The 20,381-nt window shown below is 41.5% G+C and overlaps 1 long non-coding RNA gene across 3 annotated transcripts; it reads right to left on the bottom strand.

The window, feature by feature from the left end:
- Positions 1–5,985: 5,985 nt before the first annotated feature.
- Positions 5,986–18,831, bottom strand: LOC115156997 (uncharacterized). Of its 3 annotated transcripts, none has more exons than XR_003868369.1 (7): positions 18,747–18,831; positions 8,363–8,690; positions 8,061–8,141; positions 7,716–7,886; positions 7,488–7,577; positions 6,603–6,729; positions 5,986–6,037 (listed from the first exon to the last, which is right to left on the bottom strand). It is a non-coding gene; the product is annotated as an uncharacterized LOC115156997 (long non-coding RNA). The 3 variants fall into 3 exon arrangements; XR_003868370.1 differs by having other exon boundaries at positions 8,520–8,690; XR_003868371.1 differs by having other exon boundaries at positions 18,786–18,828.
- Between the last annotated feature and the right edge of the window lie 1,550 nt (positions 18,832–20,381).

The following is a 20,381-nucleotide window of genomic DNA, read 5'->3' as shown; positions in this document are numbered from 1 at the left end:
GAATGCCAAGAGAAAGGGTGGCTACTTTGAAGAATATAAAATCTATTTTGTTAACACTTTTTTGGTTACTACATGATTCCATATGTGTTATTTCATAGTGTTGATGTCATCACTATTATTCTACCATGTAGAAAAAAAAAAGAAAAAGCCTTTAATGAGTAGGTGTGTCCAAACTTTTGACTGGAACTGTGTTTTTATAAATCTGTCAGCCCTTGCATCCAGAACTCTGCCTGTGAATTTTAGTGGTGAAATTGTTTAAGTTTGCTTAATTTAATTGTTGAATCAGATTTTAATAGTTATGTCAAATAAAATGATATATACACTCTACCCCTGGTTGAATAAGACCCCTTGAACTGTGACTGTGAAGATTCAGTTGGCCTAGATGTCACAATAAATTAGAAGCAGTGCTGTATGTGTGTTTGAAGGCGTTATAGATTAGGCTTGGGCAGTATACCGTATACTGGGGTATTTGGAAATGGCCAATGGATGGTATTTCTAATACATTTTAATATTTGTATCTAAAGTAAATAACTGCAGTCAACTTGTGCAATACGTTACGAGATAAAGCAGGTCGCATTCTTCATTTTACCTGTCACATTATGAAGCTTACCGTAGTAGAACAGCTGAGCCAGTCACCTGTTTGTTTGTAAATGGCACAACGTGAGAAAGCTGGAGCAGGTGAAATCCAGCTGTGTAATTAAAGTCTGTGTTTTTTTGTTGCTTCAATGGTGATCAGGGACATGCAACTATAGTTTTCCTTTACAGAAAATACACTAGAGCTTCATTGTCAAGTAAATGAGCTTACGATGAAAAAATAAGTTATTTTTTTTGCAAATCTGATGTTTATCATAGTGTAACCAGCTACATTTCCTAATGTTTTGTTTGAAGATAATCTTGCATTTCCCCTGAGAAAAGTAGTCTGGCTACAGAGAAAAGTACCTGAGAAAAGTAGCTACACATCAGTCAGAGCACTGTCGTTTGATAGAATGCCCTTTATTGAATTCTCATGAGATGTGCAACTGAAGCATAAAATAAGTTTGATGCTGAGCAGATATTACAAAAAGAAGCATTTGAGATCTGCATTTATAAAATGCACAAGATATTTCTAATGCGCTTTATATTTTTTTCTTGCATGGAAAAACTAAGAAATCTGCATTAAGGCGACCCCTAAGTTCAAGTAGCTAAATTAATACATTCATATTGTGTTTGCTTTTTGCTGTGTTTGAGAAGTCAAAGCCCTTTGGATGAGTTATCTGGACAGATGCCACTGCAGCCTGATTTCCTTCCGTTTCTTTCTCCTCTCCATTCTGGTCCATCTGCTCCTCCCCTATCTTCTCTGAGCAGGCAGGCCCAGTAGCCCTAGCAACTCCAGACAGACACATGTAACAGTTTAGTGTGAATCCCTTTTAACTGCACCCAACAAAGGATTTAATGTTCTCCAGCACACAACCCCAAAACAGAAGACCAGGACAGGTAAGTATGCTCAAGGTAAGTTTTAGTTTCAATTCATGGGTTAAAATGGATTGGACCCCGTTTCCCCACCTCCCACAGCAGACTACGATTTCCCAGACTGTGTCCACAAAATAGACCATCCCCCTTACTCCCTTAGGTAAATATCAAACATGCAAAAGTGACACTGCAAATTACTCTGATATGGCACTACAAACAATATGGTGAAATGCACTACAATCTCACTCTGGTACTGCACACAATATGGGACCCACCCTTGGCCCTGCCAACCCCTCTAAAATGACTTTCTACTGCTATGGGACGAAATAGGGAGGGGGAAAGACAACAGAGGGTGGCAGAACCAGATCCCAACAAAAATTGAATAATAAACGTCTCTGTCTGGTGATACCCAGATCCGCACAACTCCCTGTCCTGCAGCGCGCATGGTCTGAGTCTCTGGCTTGGCTATATCACCGATGGCCCCATCTCCGATGCTGAACGAGAGGGAGACAGACGGCAGGGTGACAATAGTGGCTTCCAGTAGTGTGGCAAAATGGCCCAGAGAGAAAGTAGTGTAAGGTAAACACAGGAAGAATCACATCCCTTAGTTGGCTGAGCTAAAGCTCCTAGATGTGCTTTGTACCAATGCATCTCTCGGTCCTCTGATCCCCACAACCCCAGTTCGTCGTCAGCGCAGCCGCCCACTTCCTCACTTGAATTCGCCACTAAGACTTTCCATCCTGCAGACACTGGTCCAGTGTGATCACAGCAAACACCTAAGACATGGACACTTGCATAAGGGCCTGATCCCCATAGAGACATTCTCCACTCAACTCCAAGCACCACAAAACACAGGGCTTTAAAAGGGAATGACAGCCAATCAACAGCTACCTGTCTGATTAGCTAACTCCCTGCAGGTGCATCTGATCACACCAGCCCAGCCCACCCCAACACACACACTTTCTCTGTAGTCATCCCGATTATACTGAGCTAGCCAACGGAGCCCAGTACCTAAGTAGGGGCCGTCGGTTCTCTATGTTGGACCTGTACCCTTGGGGGTGCAGCGGGCTCTTCTCTGGCCTGGAGTCTGACTGGGTACCATGTGTAGTTCTGCCAGTCTGGCCTAGGTGCCTGGCTCAGCTGAACATTGTCTGGTCCCCTCCGGAGTTACATCAATCAATCAATCTTTTTTTACATCAGCCGATGTCGCAAAGTGCTATATATCTGGGCGAAGTCTGAAGGTTGGTTGGGGCAAGGCCGCACATGGATCCAATGAATTGTCTGTATTGTTCCCCCTCCCTCTGCTCGGACACGAAGGACTGGCAGTCCAGGCCGAAGGTGTCCTAGAATGACAAAAGGCTGCGGTTGCCATCGGGGGACTAATTTTCCCTGATCACGTCATCGGAGGTTTTGCAGGAGCACCCGTTCACCAGCCATCAATGGGAGGTCCTTCGCCCGCTTGTCGTACTGCGGTTTCTCTCGCTTCTGCTGATGTCGGGTCCTTGTCTCAACCTGACTGTAGGCCCATCGTAGCTGGTCATAATGGCGCCTCACTCATCCATCTAGGTCCATCCGCAGCATCAGGGCTTCTACACCTAAAATCACCTCAACAGGAAGACGGGCATGCCTGCCACACGTTACAAAGAATGGGGTAAGCACGGTGATGCTATGTTCAGTGTTGGTGTATGCCTGGAGAAGCATGGGTAACTACTGTCGTGGAAAATACCACCAAGGACTCCAAGTCAAAGATAAATTAACATATCTTTATCATCACGGCCGGAGAGGTTACAACAAACTCAACAGTCAAAGTACAAGTCTGTCGGAAGCTCTGAAGGGATGCTCTCCCTTCAGCACTCTTTATACTCATGCACAAACTAGACGTCGCTGCTCTCAGCGTGCAATAAGCTGATCATGACCTTGCACACATTGTTACTTTGGCCCAACGCCTAGAAACTGTGTTCCCTTCTTTGTGTTCTTCTATCAGTCCCCTCCCTGAGAGCAGTCACAGAACATCCTAACCCAACAACCAGAAACAACACGCATGTAGTCACAGATTTGCGGAGACAGAACACATTAAACATTTCTACTACACTCCCTCCTTGTACCACCATATGGGATAACAAAAATACATTTTACTTTTTAACATTCAGTCTATCATCAGGAGTGCATTTAGTAAATACTGATTCTTACATACAATAGGCATTACAATAGACAAAAATCCATCTTCATATTTGATCCTTTATCCATTACCCTTTACATTCTACAGTTGCTGTCATTTAACAACATAACTTAAAACCTTCAAGTACTTAATCAAACATGGATACCAATTCATTCTTGCATATTATCATCCATTATAGGGGTAAAGGGGAGTTCCTGGAGAGACAGCAAGTTATCAGTATCACCTTCTTTAGAAGCAATGAACATTCTCAGACTTGAGTTGCCAGGGAAGAACAAAATGGCCTTACAACAAGGAAGAAAAATTATCAAACACATTTAGAGGGTGAAGGGGTAAGACAAAATATTTAAGTGCCTTTGAATGGGGTATCGTAGTAGGTGTCAGGCACACCGGTTTGTGTCAAGAACTGCAATGCTGTTGGGTTTTTCATGCTCAGCAGTTTCCTGTGTCCTGTGTGTATCAAGAATGGTACACCAACCAAATGACATCCAGCCAACTTCACACAACTGTGTGGTGTGGGGGGGGGGGGGGGGGGGGTTGCAATTCAATATTAGGTATTCTAAATGTTTTGAATACTCAGTGTATAGTTTGCCCCTATATAACTTACACACACATCTCAACCACTTTCATTTTTTGAATCACTGTCCTCCTCTACATATGTGCTGACCGAGCCAACATTGTGTAGATCTGCCTGTATAAGATGCCTGTCCTTAGCTCCCTAAGGCACATTTATTATTTTTTTCTCACCGTTATTTAACCAGGTAGGCCAGTTGAGAACAAGTTCTCATTTACAACTGCAATCTGGCCAAGATAAAGCAAAGCAGTGCAACAAAAACAGAGTTACACATGGGATAAACAAACATACAGTCAATAACACAATAGAAAAATGTATACAGTGTGTGCAAATGAAGGGGTTAAGGCAATAAATAAGCCAATAGTGGTAAAGTAATTACCATTTAGCAATTTACACTGGAGTGATATATGTGCAGATGAGGATGTGCAAGTAGAAATACTGGTGTGCAAAAGAGCAGAAAAACAAAAACAAATATGGGGATGAGGTAGGTAGTTGGATGAGCTATTTACAGATGGGCTGTGTAGATATGAGGGAGATATAAGTCTCCAACGTCAGTGATTTTTGCAATTCGTTCCAGTCACTGGCAGCAGAGAACTGGAAGGAAAGGCGGCCAAAGAAGGTGTTGGCTTTGGGGATGACCAGTGAAATATACCTGCTGGAGCACGTGCTACGGGTGGGCGTTGCTATGGTGACCAGTGAGCTGAGATAAGGCGGAGCTTTACCTAGCAAAGACTTATAGATGACCTGGAGCCAGTGGGTTTGGCAACGAATATGTAGCAAGGACTAGCCAACGAGAGCATACAAGTCGCAGTGGTGGGTGGTATATGGGGCTTTGGTGACAAAACAGATGGCACTGTGATAGACTGCATCCAATTTGCTGAGTCGAGTGTTGGAGGCTATTTTGTAAATGACATCACCGAAGTCAAGGATCGGTAGGATAGTCAGTTTGGCCGCATGAGTGAAGGAGGCTTTGTTGCAAAATAGGAAGCCGATTCTAGATTTAATTTTGGATTGAGATGCTTAATTTGAGTCTGGAAGGAGAATTTACAGTCTAGCCAGACACCTAGGTATTTATAATTGTCCACATATTCTAAGTCAGAACCGTCCAGAGTAGTGATGCTAGTCAGGCGGACGGGTATGGGCATGCGATCGGTTGAAGAGCATGCATTTACTTTTACTAGCATTTAAGAGCAGTTGGAGGCCACGGAAGGAGTGTTGTATGGCATTGAAGCTTGCTTGGAGGTTTGTACCAAAGAAGGGCCAGAAGTATACAGAATGGTCTTGTTTGCGTAGGGGTGGATCAAATAATCACCCGCAGAAAGAGCAACATTGTTGATATATACAGAGAAAAGAGTCGGCCCGAGAATTTAACCCTGTGGTACCCCCATAGAGACTGCCAGAGGTCCGGACAACAGGCCCTCCGATTTGACACACTGAACTCTATCTGATAAGTAGTTAGTGAACCAGGCGAGGCAGTCATTAGAGAAACCAAGGCTGTTGAGTCCGCCAATAAGAATACGGTGATTGACAGAGTCAAAAGCCTTGGCTAGATCGATGAAGTTGGCTGCACAGTACAGTCTTTTAGCGATGGCTGTTAGGATATCGTTTAGGACCTTGTGCAGCATCACTGCATGCTGCTTGGCCCAGAGCAGTCTGTCCCCCAAATGTTTGGACACCTGGGACCAGACTGGATGGTCTTGCTGGAGAACATCCATGTATTCCAGTCTTAGGGGGAATTGAGGTGACTTGTTCCTTCCATTGTAGGAGTTGATCTGCTTTTTTATTCTCTCCGATGTCCGCCTGACTTTTCTGGAGCTGCACAGCAATAGTTTGTGCATCTGAAAAACAATTGAAAGAAATGGTCATGAAGATCTTGAAGTTTGATAAAAATCTTTCATATAGTTCAAAACACCTGTGTGAATGACAATTAGATAACAACAGCAGTGATATGCCAGGGAGTGATGCAGTGTTCAACAAGACTGAATTGGCTGCAGTACATGCATACTTTCAGACCAGGCCACAATAGAAAGAGCACTTCAGGACTAGCCTATGGATTGTGGCCAGCAGACAGTGAGTCTTCTTAGTCTGCAGACTTTCCAAAATTGCTGCTGTGTTGAGACCAGCATTCAATCCGGTCAGAAGACTTAATGTTGAATGGATTAAGCAGGAGAGGGGGGCATTCAGTCTTTGGGATATGTAGTGGAAAGGGGCAGGTGGCAGCAGGTGGTGGTGATAAGAGTATAAAGTAACAGGGAGTAGCTATGCAGATCTAGTAGATTGTGGGACCAGGATACACAGTAGGGTATACGAACGTGTCAGTCATGACTGGTAGGGCTAAACCAGACAGAAAGGGGTGTTTAGAGATGGGATAAAACCTTAGGTCAGAGATGAACAACTACTTACGCGACTCGATGTTGCTCTGCCAGAGTTTCCACGTCTCTCTCCTGCCAGGTAAGGGACAACGTCCTCTTGTCTGTGAGGGTTTCCTTTATCTTACGGGTCCAAACTTCCATGTTCGACAGTGTGCTGCCTACGACATAATCACAGGCCTAATTAAATCTATTACCGAACAAAATAAAACCACACTGCCAGTTTTGTGCTGACTTCTACATGTGCAATGCCCACAAACTAGACAAACATGTCTTATGGAAAATGTTGGGAATTTGACTAAAATATTGAATTGTCAGTGAAACCACAGCAAGGATTTAATCACCAAATTAATCAAATGTATTTTATAACGCCCTTTTTACATCAGCAGTTGTGATACAGCATCAAAGTGCTATACAGAAACCCAGCCTAAAACCCCAAAGAGCAAGCAATGCAGAGGTAGAAGCACAATACAAGCGGTTCATGGTGTGCATGCGTGTCAGACTGATGAATAATCAGAACAGGAAACATTCATAGATGACCAGCAGGGTCAGGTAAAGACCATAATGGCTATAAAGGGTGCAAACACTTCAAGACTCTAGGATCAGATGACTTTCATGTTTTAGGAAGACAAGGTTTATGGGTGGGGTGGGTTGTGAGGGCTAGTACCTTGCTGTTCACCTTCCCACAAATGGGCCAGACTACACTCAATCATAGGACTGACAGAAGTCTTCAGTCTATATTTGAAGGTTGAGACATTCTGATTCTCTCATATCGGCAAACCATTCCATAAAGAGGAGCTCTGTAGGAGAAAGCCTTGCCTCCAGCTACTGAAGCCCTGCTTCCAATTCATCTGATTCAATTAGCAGAAAAGGATCATTACATAAACAAAAATGATGAGCAAAACACATGAAATCTAACCTGGAATGCTGTCTAGCAGCCCCAACAACTCCTCCTTTGCCTCAGTTTCCTCCTTCAGGACCTTCTGCTGACAGAGTTGTATTGCCGTTGCTATAACACATGAAGGTGAACATACATTTCATGGATTGTTTCAAATAGATCAGCATGTTCTTCGCAAAATTATATTAAAAGAATCCTGAACAATGCGTCATCTCAATAATTAACTGATATCCTGTTATACATTGATACCTTGATTCTCCCGGACCCCGTAATAGAGGTCATCGGTGAGGGTGTCAACACGATGAGATGGTGTCATCTCTTCTGTGATCTTTCACATTTTCCAAGGTAGAACAACAACCTCTCCATCTGTTCTCTGTCAGCAAGCCCACTACCAGTCACATACCTGGTACCATCAGTGACCTGAAATGTAAAGTAAAATCAGAAGTCCTAATTAAAATGGGAGAAGATGATTAATTAAGGGAGTAGGACAAATGACAACTAGCTGTTTCTTAACACTGTTTGGGCAACTGTCTGCAACTACAAAGAAGTGGTGTTTAACAGAATAAATGATAAAGAAAATGTTTTATTCATTACCTGACAGTCAGCATTACGAGCATAGGCATGAAAGGCTGGCACTGCAAATGTGGTGTCCACCATCAGATCGGGACTGCTTTTCTAAATGGCAAAATATTTTAGAGTAGGAGCAGGTCTTTTGTGAATTTTTGTGTAAAACATTACTTATGATTACAAAGCAGGTATGAAGCAATCTGTTTCAAGCTATTCATAAAACCGTATCATGCAATTCATGAATCTCTTACAACCGGCTGGTGGTTAAATATTCATTACATTATCTAATGTATTGTTATAGCTGACATAGATTGACCTATCAATTTTACCTGTAAATGAGGCTTCAGCTGGAAAGCCATGTCATAGTGAAGAAACGTTGTGATGTATGGTCCCTGCATTGCTTTCAGGTTCCCAGTAGGAACACAGCATTTGCAAGCCTTAAATGACATTCAAGTTCAACACCAGTTATCGTAGCCAATGTCATACATAAATAAAATGCATCTGAAGCATCCATCCGTCCACAAACTTCTCTCCTCTCTTCAGGTTCAGGAACTTCAGCAGATGCTTGTGCCTGCACGCCATTCCAAACACACCAGTTACGTTCAGTTTCTGGATTTTGGATTGCAGCACATCCCCGGCTTGAAATCCTGGACACCCCTGTAAAATGAAGTGAACAAGCATGAGTGAACAACGTCCTCCATATTCACTAAGTAGTTCATTTGTATTTATTAGGGATCCCCTTTAGCTGCTGCTAATGCAGCAGCTACTCCGCCTGGGGTCCAGCAAAATTAAGGTTTTTATCTTCTTATGGATGGTGGCAGTATTGAGTCGCTTGGATGACTGACGTGCCCAGAGTAAACTGCCTCCTACTCACTCCCAGAAACTAAGATATGCATATTATTAGTAGATTTGGATAGAAAACACTATGAAGTTTCTAAAACTGTTTGAATGATGTCTGTGAGTATAACAGAACTCATATGGCAGGCAAAAACCTGAGAAAGAAATCCAACTAGGAAGTGATGTAGTTTTTCTATCTAATCCCTGTTCAAACTACAGTATCTGTGGGGTCATTTTGCACTTCCTAAAGCTTCCATTGGCTGTCAACAGCCTTTAGAAACTTGTTTCATCCGTCTACTGTTACTGGGCAGAGAATAGGAGTTCAGTCTATCAGTGGACTGCCTGGGACCAGTGAGTTGTTTACTGCGCGGGCACGTTTGGCGTGCCGCTCCTTTTTCTTCTGTAATGACTACGCTATTGTTTTATGTTAAAAAAGACCCTAAGGATGTGCAAGTAGAAATATCGTTTTATGTTAAAAAATACCCTAAGGATGTGCAAGTAGAAATATCGTTTTATGTTAAAAAGACCCTAAGGATTGATTGTAAACATCGTTTGACATGTTTCTACGAACGGTAATGGAACTATTTGACTTTTTGTCTCGTTTTACGCTCACGCGTCATACCTTTGGATAGTGATCTGTACGCACGAACAAAACGGAGGTATTTGGACATAAATATGGAGTATTTCGAACAAAAATAACATTTCTTGTGGAAGTAGGAGTCCTGGTAGTGCATTCCGACCAAGATCAGCAAAGGTAAGGGAAGATTTATAATACTAATTCTGAGTTTAGTTGACTCCAGAACTTTGCTGGTATCTGTATAGCTTGCTTTGATGGTTGAGCTCTGTACTCAGAATATTGAAAAATGTGTTTCGCCGAAAAGCTATTTTAAAATCTGACACAGCAGTTGCATTAACTTCTTATGGCTTGAATCCCGTTAGCGGGATCGATATGACGACAGCCAGTGAAAGTGCACGGCGGCAAATTCAAAACAACAAAAATCTCATAATTAAAATTTCTCAAACAAACAAGTATTATACACCATTTTAAAGATAAGATTCTCCTTAATCTAACCACAGTGTCCGATTTCAAAAAGGCTTTACGGCGAAAGCAAAACATTAGATTATGTTAGGACAGCACCTAAACAACAAAAACCACACAGCCATTTTCCAAGCAAGGAGAGGCGTCACAAAAACCAGAAAGTCAGCTAAAATTAATTACTAACCCTTGATGATCTTCATCAGATGACACTCCCAGGACTCAATGTTACAAAATACATGTATGTTTTGTTCGATAAAGTTCATATTTATATCCATAAACCCCATTTTACATTGGCGCGTGATGTTCAGAAAATGTATTCCCACCAAAACGCCCGGTGAATGAGCACATCAATTTACAAAAATACTCATCATAAACGTTGATAAAATTTACAACAGTTATTGAAAGAATTATAGATATACTACTCCTTATACAATTTTAAAAACATTACAATACATTCACAGATTTGACAACACTCTGCGTGCCCTCAGGCCCCTAATCCACCACGACCACATATCTACAGTAGAAAATCTGTGTGTACGTTATAGTGTATGCATGTGTCTGGGCCTATGTTTGTGTTGCTTCACAGTCCCTGCTGTTCCATAAGGTTCCATGTAGTCATGGCTTTATGTGGCACTGTGCACCTCCCATAGTCTGTTCTGGACTTGGGGACTGTGAATAGACTTCTTGTGGCATGGCTTGTGGGGTATGCATGGGTGTCCGAGCTGTGAGGCAGTAGTTCAAACAGACAGCTGGGTGCATTCAACATGTCAATACCTCTCATAAGTACAAGTAGTGATGAAGTCACTCTCCTCCACTTTGAGCCAGGAGAGATCGACATGCATATGATTAATATTAGCTTTCTGTGTACATTGAAGGGCAAGCCGTGCTGCCCTGTTCTGAGCCAATTGCAATTTTCCTAAACCCCTTTTTGTGGAACACTCGACGAGGTGCGACAAAACTAGGGCCTGTAGGATCTGCTTGGTTGATAAGTGCTGCTCTACCTTAACAACACTTTATTATGGACAGACTTCTCCCCATCTTAGCTACTGTTGTACGGGCAGTTATACAGGACAGTTCGTGGCTGTTTCGCAGGAGCCTGGTGGTGCAGTTCTCTTTTTGGAGGGAGCAAGTCATTCAGTGGATGGTCAAGAGTGTGCATGTCCTTCACCAGATACACTGCATCCTGCTCTCGCCTACTCTTGCCTACTCTGCAGTGAGAGGAGCTGTGGATGGACTGCTCAACCTCTGGAGATGATCCTCAAGACCCTCAACTGCACCCTGTCTAGTTGGGCCTGCTGCTTTTTACTGAATCCAACTACCAGCACTCCACCGTATTCCAGACAAGGCCTCACCAATGTAGTATAGACCAGATCTTCAGTGGGTAGGCCATTTCTGTCAAGAACAGTCAAAAAGTGCAGGTGTTTTGAGGGCTTCCTCACTGACTACTCCCCATGTGTCACCACTGAGGTTAGAGTCTAGATGAAAACCACGATACTTAGCTGTTACCACTGGTACTTCCTGTCCTCCTATGATCAGTGGTGCAGGTTGTGGATGGGCTCTAGAAAAACATCTGAATTTTCACAGACTTTTTCCCATTCAGGAGCATGTTGTTGGATGTGGTCCACTCTTCCAGCTGATTTGCCTCCAAGCCCATGGAAATGTCCTCTTTGATGCTGATTAATGGTATGGCTCGGGACAGCCCTACATCGTCTGAATATCCCGTGTCCAGAGTAGAGGTTGACCGATTAAATCGGCATGGCTGATTAATTAGGGCAGATTTCAAGTTTTCATAACAATCTGTATTTTTGGACGCCGATTACATTGTACTCCATGAGGAGACTGTGTGGCAGGCTGACCACCTGTTACGCAAGTGCAGCAAGGAGCCAAGGTAAGTTGCTAGCTAGCATTAAACTTATAACAAACATAATCACTAGTTAACTACACATGGTTGATGATATTACTCGTTTATCTAGCTTGTCCTGCGTTGCAAATAATCAATGCGGTGCCTGTTAATTTATCAACGAATCACAGCCTACTTCGCCAAACGGGTGATGATTTAACAAGCGCATTCGCGAAAAAAGCACTGTTGTTGCACCAATGTACCTTACCATAAACATCAATGCCTTTCTTAAAATCAATACACAAGTATATATTTTTTTAAACCTGCATATTTAGTTATGAAATTCATGTTAGCAGGCAATATTAACTAGGGAAATTGTGTCACTTCTCTTGCATTCTGTGCAAGCAGAGCCAGGGTATATGCAGCAGTTTGCCAGATTTGTACATAATTATGACATAACATTGAAGGTTGTGCAATGTAAAAGTGATATTTAGACTTATGGATGCCTCCCGTTCGATAAAATACAGAACGGTTCCGTATTTCACTGAAAGAATAAACGTTTTGTTTTCTAAATGAGTTTCCGGATTTGACCATATTAATGAACAAAGGCTCGTATTTGTGTGTTTATTATATTATAATTAAGTCTGATTTGATAGAGCAGTCTGAGCGGTGGTAGGCAGCAGCAGGCTCGTAAGCATTCATTCAAATAGCACTTTTGTGCGTTTGCCAGCAGCTCTTAGCAATGCTTGGAGCATAGCACTGTTTATGACTTCAAGCCTATCAACTCCCGAGATTAGGCAGGCAATACTATAATGCCTATAAGAACATCCAATAGTCAAAGGTATATGAAATACAAATGGTAGAGAGAGAAATAGTCCTATAATTCCCATAATAACTACAACCTAAAACTTCTTATCTGGGAATATTGAAGACTCATGTTAAAAGGAACCACCAGCTTTCATATGTTCTCATGTTCTGAGCAAGGAACTTAAACGTTAGCTTATCTTACATGGCACATATTGCACTTTTACTTTCTTCTCCAACACTGCATTATTTAAACCAAATTGAACATGTTTATTTATTTGAGACTAAATTAATTTTTATTTATGTATTATATTAAGTTAAAATAAAAGTGTTCATTCAGTATTGTTGTAAATGTCATTATTACAACAAACAAAATCGGCATCGGCTTTTTTTGGTCGTCCAATAATTAATATTGGCGTTGAAAAATCAGAAATCGGTCGACCTCTAGTCCAGAGTGTCACTGAAGACAACTTTTCGGGTGGAGAAACAAATATGGTGAAACCTCGCCCCCTTGTGGCACACCAGAGGTGACCTCAGACCAAGGGCTAAAAGTGCCATTAGCCATCACCCTCTGCCTTCTTACTGTGGTGTAGCTGTGGAGCCAGGCGAGTAACCTTGGACACAGTTCATTGTCAGACAGATGTTGCAGGAGCTTTGCGTGATCAAAGGATTTGGCCATATCAGCAAGTAACACTCACCATTGTTGTTTTTTTTAAGTCTGTAGCTGTCAGCCAGGAGTGTGTGGCTTTCACAAGGGCGGTAGTAGTGTTGGACTTTGGTAGGTAGGTATACTGATTTGTGCACTCAGTTAAAACTGTTGGCATGAGTTTATTTTGATGAAGCTCTCCTGGAGTTTTCCAAGGCATGAAGTTATAGATGGGCCTCCAGTCACTTGACACTTTAGGTATGGGACACATATTGACAATCTTCGAGGCAGCAGGAACAGTCACTGCTGTAGATGTTAACCATGTACAAAAATATTTTGAAGATAAATACACAACGCATAGGATGAGAGTTTGAGAGGATGAGAGGACTTTAAACTAAAGGATTAACGATCCAATAGGAGTTGGTTTTCAGTTCAACATCTGTGGGATGTCAGTCATGAACTCAGAGCGTCGTGGGCCACGTTTTCATTAGTCTGTACAATGAGTCTGGAGTGGGATACTTGTTATTTGGCCATTGGCCAAGTTTTGCTGCAAGGACTTCTGATTGGTCAACCCCAGGCTAGGGTGGGGGGTTATAAGTGGCATTCTGTCCTTTGTTCTGGGGGAAAAGCTGAGGACAGGGAGACTGAACATCTGACTCCCAGCATAACATCTTGATTTGTCCTCTCTGAATAAACCAATTTTTCTCCCCCTGATTTGCTTTAACAATTTATGTTCTTCTTCAATAATACAAACTCTAACAAAATGTGTGCGATGACAGAGGCTAGATCTTCTGCATGCTCTTTCAGTAGCCAGGCCCACACTCTTTACATGGGGCGAGTCTGGTCAGAGCTTGCTTTATCTGGCCAATGCTGCACAGCTCAACCTGCCTTGTAGGCATGGGCAGGGGGGAGATGGCAAGAGGTGTGGTGCTTGTCCATGCCTCAGCAAAGAAGACATTAAAAACAACTTGTATTCTCCCTACTGATGTTCTATTTCTTCCCAGTCCTTTGTTAAAGTTCCACCATTCCTTAGGGCTTTTCTTCTTTAGGTCCTGGATTTCAGTTTTGTAGTAGTTCGTCTTTGCTTCTTTGATAAGCGTTTGCACTGTGTTTCTGTATTTTTCTCCATTTCATTGTTTTACCCCATCTGTTGAAAATCTTCTGTCTTTTCCTGATGGCGGCCTTTATTCGTTCAGTCATCCAGGGCTTGTCCAGTGTTGTTTTCTTATTTCTTATTGGCATGCACACATCAAGTGCAGTTTGAATGCAGGAGTTGATCACCTTTGCATCAATGCTCTCCACCTCATATATGGCAGACCAGTCAGTCCTTTCTGTTCTGGGTTACCAGACGTCCTTTCTTCCCGCTGCACCTCGCTTCTCCCTCCTGATGTTGTCTTTGGGGAGAACAGCAGACATTTGTGATCACTGGATCTGAGAGGAGCAAGTACAGTGGGGGTGTTATAGTGATTCTTCATATTTGTAATGATCAGATCTAGGATGGAGTCCCCTCTGGTCTTGTCTTTGACCACTTGTTCCATGTCTGGATGGGAGTTTGTCAGCATCTTCTATGTTCTACTGCACTAAAGTGTGCCGTATCGTAATGTTCAAACCTGTGAAACATAGCCTAGACATCTATGAATTGTTCAGATTTGGATCTGGTCCACACCGACCAAAAGTGCTTGGGGGCAGAGCCAAACATTTTTGGTCATTCAGCAGACGCTCTTACCCAGAGTGATTTACAGTCAGTGCATTCAACTAAGTTAGATAAACAACATATCACAGTCATAGCAAGAAAAATCAAATCTATAACTGTTACTCAGTTGTGAGAAGAAAAAAAAGTAAAATATATATTTTTAAATCGATAGTTACATATCGGGATATTATTTGACAACATATACCATTTTGACAATATCGTTATATTATTTTTGTGCTTGTTGGCTGTACCTGCACCAAAACTTCAGTATTTTTCCTTCACAGCTTGTTCTGAATCTTCTTTTTAAACGTGGAGCCAATGTCTTTAGGACTTTTATTTCCATTACTGATCAAAACGTGTTTTCTTCATGGCTCTCCCTCACTTATGGTGAGCAATATGTTTGAAACATCGAATCGCAATACGCCTAAATATAGAATCGCAATACATATCGTGCCGGCACTTAAGTATCGTGATAATATAGTATCGCAAGGTCCCTGGCAATTCCCAGCCCTATTACTCAGAATGCTATTGTAGTTCAAGTTGATTCTGTATATTGAACTACTTTGAACATAATCGCTGCCAGTTTTAAAGCGTTTGAAAAATGTAACACAAGTGCATGTGATAGATATTTTGTTGCAATCTTAAGCTGGCTCATCATTCCTATTAAGAGGAATGAACAATTATGATTGTGATATATACTACCGTTCAAACGTTTGGGGTCGCTTAGAAATCCTTGTCCTTGTTTTTGAAAGAAAAGCAAATTTTGTCCATTAAAATAACATCAAATTGATCAGAAATAGTGTAGACGTTCATTTTGTAAATGACTATTGTAGATTGATTTTTAAATGGAAAATCTACATAGGCGTACAGAGACCCATTATCAGCAACCATCACTCCTGTGTTACAATGTGCCATTGTGTTAGCTGATCTAAATGTTTCATTTTAAAAAGGCTAGCATCCCAGAGTCGCCTCTTCACTGTTGACGTTGAGACTGGTGTTTTTAGGGGTACTATTTAATGAAGCTGCCAGTTGAGGACTTGTGAGGCATCTGTTTATCAAACTAGACACTAATGTACTTGTCCTCTTGCTCAGTTGTGCATCAGGGCCTCCCAATCCTCTTTCTATTCTGGTTAGAGCCAGTTTGCGCTGTTCTGTGAAGGGAGTAGTATACAGCGTTGAATGAGATCTTCAGTTCTTAGCAATTTCTCGCATGGAATAGTCTTCATTTCTCAGAATAGACTGACGAGTTTCAGAAGAAAGTTTTGTTTCTGGCCATTTTGAGCCTGTAATCGAAACCACAAATGCTGATGCTCCAGATACTCAACTACCGTAATTTCCGGACTATAAGCCGCAACTTTTTTCCCACGTTTTGAACCTTGCGGCTTAAACAATGACGCGGCTAATATATGGATTTCTCCCGCTTTCAAATGTTTTTTCCCCCCAAAAAACACATTCTGTGACGTGCTCAGTTTTTTGGGCGGCATGAAGCTTTCATTAGACCAATGAAATTGCCGAACGGGTTAAGGTCAAACAACTTTTTTGTTTACGGTTTAGATTAAATCGAGCGCTCTCAAACTTCCCATCCTTCTGATTACGGTAGTCATTTTGTCACCCTCATCATGGCAAAGACACGAAGAAATGCATATGATGCAGCTTTCAAGTTGAAGGCGATTGATCTGGCTGTTGGAAAAGGAAATAGAGCTGCTGCACGGGAGCTTGGTCTTAATGAGTCGATGATAAGACATTAGAAACAGCAGCGTGAGGAAAAGACAACTAAAGCTTACTGCTAATTTTAAATTTTTTGTTACAAGCCGTGTTTCGTTAAAGCCTATTTATTTTTGTTACAAGCCGTGTTTCGTTAAAGCCTGTGTAAAGTTCATTTGTTTCAATGTACCGGTAGGCACCTGCGGCTTATAGACATGTGCGGCTTATTTATGTTAAAAAAAAATAAAACATTTAATTCAGTGGGTGCGGCGTATATTCAGGTGCGCTCAATAGTCCGGAAATTACGGTAGTCTAAAGTAGGCCCGTTTTCAATTGATCAATTAGCCTTTTAAAATGATACTTGAATTAGCTAACACAACGTGCCATTGAAATACAGGAGTGATGGTTGCTGACAATGGGTCTCTGTATGCCTAAACCTACCATTAAAATTATAGACTGATCATTTCTTTGTCAGTGGGCAAACGTACAAAATCAGCAGGGGATCAAATACTTTTCCCCCCCTCACTGTATTCCATTAAAACAATCTGCCGTTTCCAGCTACAATAGTTATTTACAACATTAACAATGTCTACACTGTATTTTTGATGTTCTTTAAAAAAAAAGACATATCTAAGTGACCCCAAACTTTTGAACGGTAGTGTAATTGAGAATGTTCACTGAACACCTTCCTAATATTGAGTTGCACCCTTTTGCCAACAGAACAGCCTCAATTTGTAGGGGCATGAAAGCGTTCCACAAGGATGCTGGCCCATATTTACTCCAATGCTTCCCACAGTTGTGTGGTGGACCATTCTTGATACACATGGGAAACTGTTGAGTGTGTAAAACCCAGAAGAGTTGCAGTTCTTGACAGACAAACCGGTGCGCCAGGCACCTACTACCATACCCTGTTCTGCCTGCGGCTATGGAACCCTGACCTGTTCACCGGACATGCTACCGGCGACCTGCTGTTTTCGACTCTCTACCGCACGCGTCGTCTCTGACTATGAATGATTGGCTATGAAAAGCCAACTTACATTTACTCCTGAGGTGCTGACCTGTTGCACCCTCTACCACCACTGTGATTATTATTTGACCCTGCTGGTCATCTATGAACATCTTGGCCATGTTCTGTTATAATCTCCACCCGGCACAGCCAGAAGAGGACTGGCCACCCCTCAGAGCCTGATTCCTCTCTAGGTTTCTTCCTAGGTTCCTGCTTTTCTAGGGAGTTTTTCCAAGCCACCGTGCTTCTACATCTGCATTGCTTGCTGTTTGGGGTTTTAGGCTGGGTTTCTGTATAGCACTTTGTGACATCGGCGATGTAAAAAGGGCTTTATAAATACATTTGATTGATTGACACCCCATTAAAAAGGCACTTAAATATGTTGTTTTTCCAATGGCACACATACACAATCCATGTCTATTTTCTCAGGGCTTAAAAGTCCCACTTTAACCTGTTTCCTCCCCTTCATCTACACTGATTGAAGTGGATTTAACAAGTGACATCATTAAGGGATCACCTGGGTTTATCGGGTTAGTATGTCATGGAAAAAGCAAGTGTTCCTAATGTTTAGTACACTCAGTGTATAGCAGTTTACATTTGGCCATACAATCATGACCAAAAAATACATATTTTCAATGTCTGTAAATTAGGTAGTTACATATTTTAAATATCTAGAAGAGACATTTTTACCTTACATTCGTTCATTAAAATAAAACTTTTTTAAACTTCTGGAAAATACTTATGACATCTGTATAGACGTATTTTCGTCAATACATCTTCTAACCTTTCATTCAGCACCTGAAATGTACGGGATGTCAACGTCTGGAAAATACGTATTTTCATTTAGCTTACTGGGATCTTTACTTTGGTGAGTTACTAAAGTAGATTGAAGCCAGTCAGTCACTTAACACATTTGGGGGAACAAACACATTTTCTAGGAAAGGATAAATCGAAATCCGCAGAGGCAACTCGCTAACGTTAGTTGTTGTCGTGCGATGGAAGAGAGCTAGCCTTTCGTTAACATGCTAGCTAGCAACTCCCGTCCCTTGCTTCTCTTTCAGGCTATAGAGTCCATAATTGAAAGTCACAATAACACAGACATCTCACCATGGACGGAAACATTAACAATAATTCAACGACATACCTGTTTAGGTGCACAAAACAAGGAGTGAAAAACATTTACCCCCGCAAATTGCAGTCCTACAGGCCGTCGCCATCTTGAAAATGACGTATTCTTCTGTAGTGCTCGAAATTTTGATTTGCACAATTACTACCACCTTGTGACTAGGCGGGAGTTGTCTTGACAGTAATTTTCACTTGATCAGGTCAGGTTCAGTGCAAATGCAATAAATTACACATATCTTTAATAATAATACATTAAAATGTGACTTTCATGACTCAAGTATGTTTACAAGTATCTCAGTGTCTAGAGAGAGAGGGAGACTATGCAGAACCCCATTTTCACCTAAGGATGGCAGTATTTGTTCATGGTGATGAAGTCATTTTGATGTCTCAGTCTGAATAATGTTAGGATGTAATCAGAAAGCATCTTTGATGTATTTGAGCGGTTGAGAAAACACACACTCAAAGACTAGTCAAATCACTAAAGCTGAAAAACAGCTGCTTCTACACACACAAACACACACACACACCCATCCTCTGAATACAGGGGATGTTTTTGCCCCATCTTGTTAAATGATATGTTTATAGAGCATCACAAGCCAAATTATTGTTTGTAAAAACCCCAGGAAACATCTCCCTAGACCACAACCCAATGAAAACCTTTCAGGCTAATTCTTAGGAGTTTCAAACCACAGTGCTCTGTAGTGCTTTGTTTCACATCACATTGGTTAAGAGGACAGCGATCATAAAACAATAGAAGTGAATTCTTTCATAATTTCCCACAATACCATTCATCGTAAGTAACCGCTTGAAGATGCGTTCCTGGATAAATACTAACGGATGCTAAATTGCAAACGTGTTCACAATAAAGGGACACAATATGGAGCTAAGTCTCTTTTAAGGAGATACCCTCACCCACACATATTCAATATTTATTTCCTTTGTTTCATTTTGTCTTAGTCTTTTAAAAGGCCAGAAGTACAATTCACTACCATCTACTATCATTCGACATTGACCAAATGAGTGTTAGAGCTTGCTCTCTAGTTCAACACGAATACCTTCCTCACTGATATCGAACAAAGCAGAATGATTTAGGTGTAAACAAGATGCAAACATTAAACCTCCGGTCTACCTTTAGGAGCATCTCAGGATAGAAGGGTAAAATGTGGTGTTTATACCACATTGTTTAGATTTCTATGTTTTAACAATAGGGCAGTTTGACAGCTGGTGTTCAAAATCTACCCTCATGATGGTATTGCTGGATATTATCTGCAAGTATAACTTCGTACCTTTGCCTTAATAAGGATTGAGTAGAATATCATTATGATATTTAAAGTAGTCTATCAAACCAATAATCAAATAGGACCTACTCCTGTGACTGAGAATGTATCTTTAAGACACAACAATGAAATGCCCATCTACCTGGGTGGGCATTGTAAGATCTGACATCCCTGTACACAGTGGGAGACAGCACATAAACTATAATCAGCTGCAGAATACAGACCACACAGAGTCGCCCTGCAGGTAGAATGTTGCTACCACATAGTTTTTACATACTTCATTATTTATCATCATTGTCAACTTCTTGTAATAGCCACTTAGAGAATCTGTAACAGGCATACTTGAATAGAATTTCTTTTTAGAAATGACACTTTTC

This window comes from Salmo trutta, chromosome 21, assembly GCF_901001165.1.
Source record: "Salmo trutta chromosome 21, fSalTru1.1, whole genome shotgun sequence".
In the NCBI taxonomy this organism is placed as follows: domain Eukaryota; kingdom Metazoa; phylum Chordata; class Actinopteri; order Salmoniformes; family Salmonidae; genus Salmo; species Salmo trutta.
This window is presented reverse-complemented; position numbering and strand designations above follow the sequence as displayed.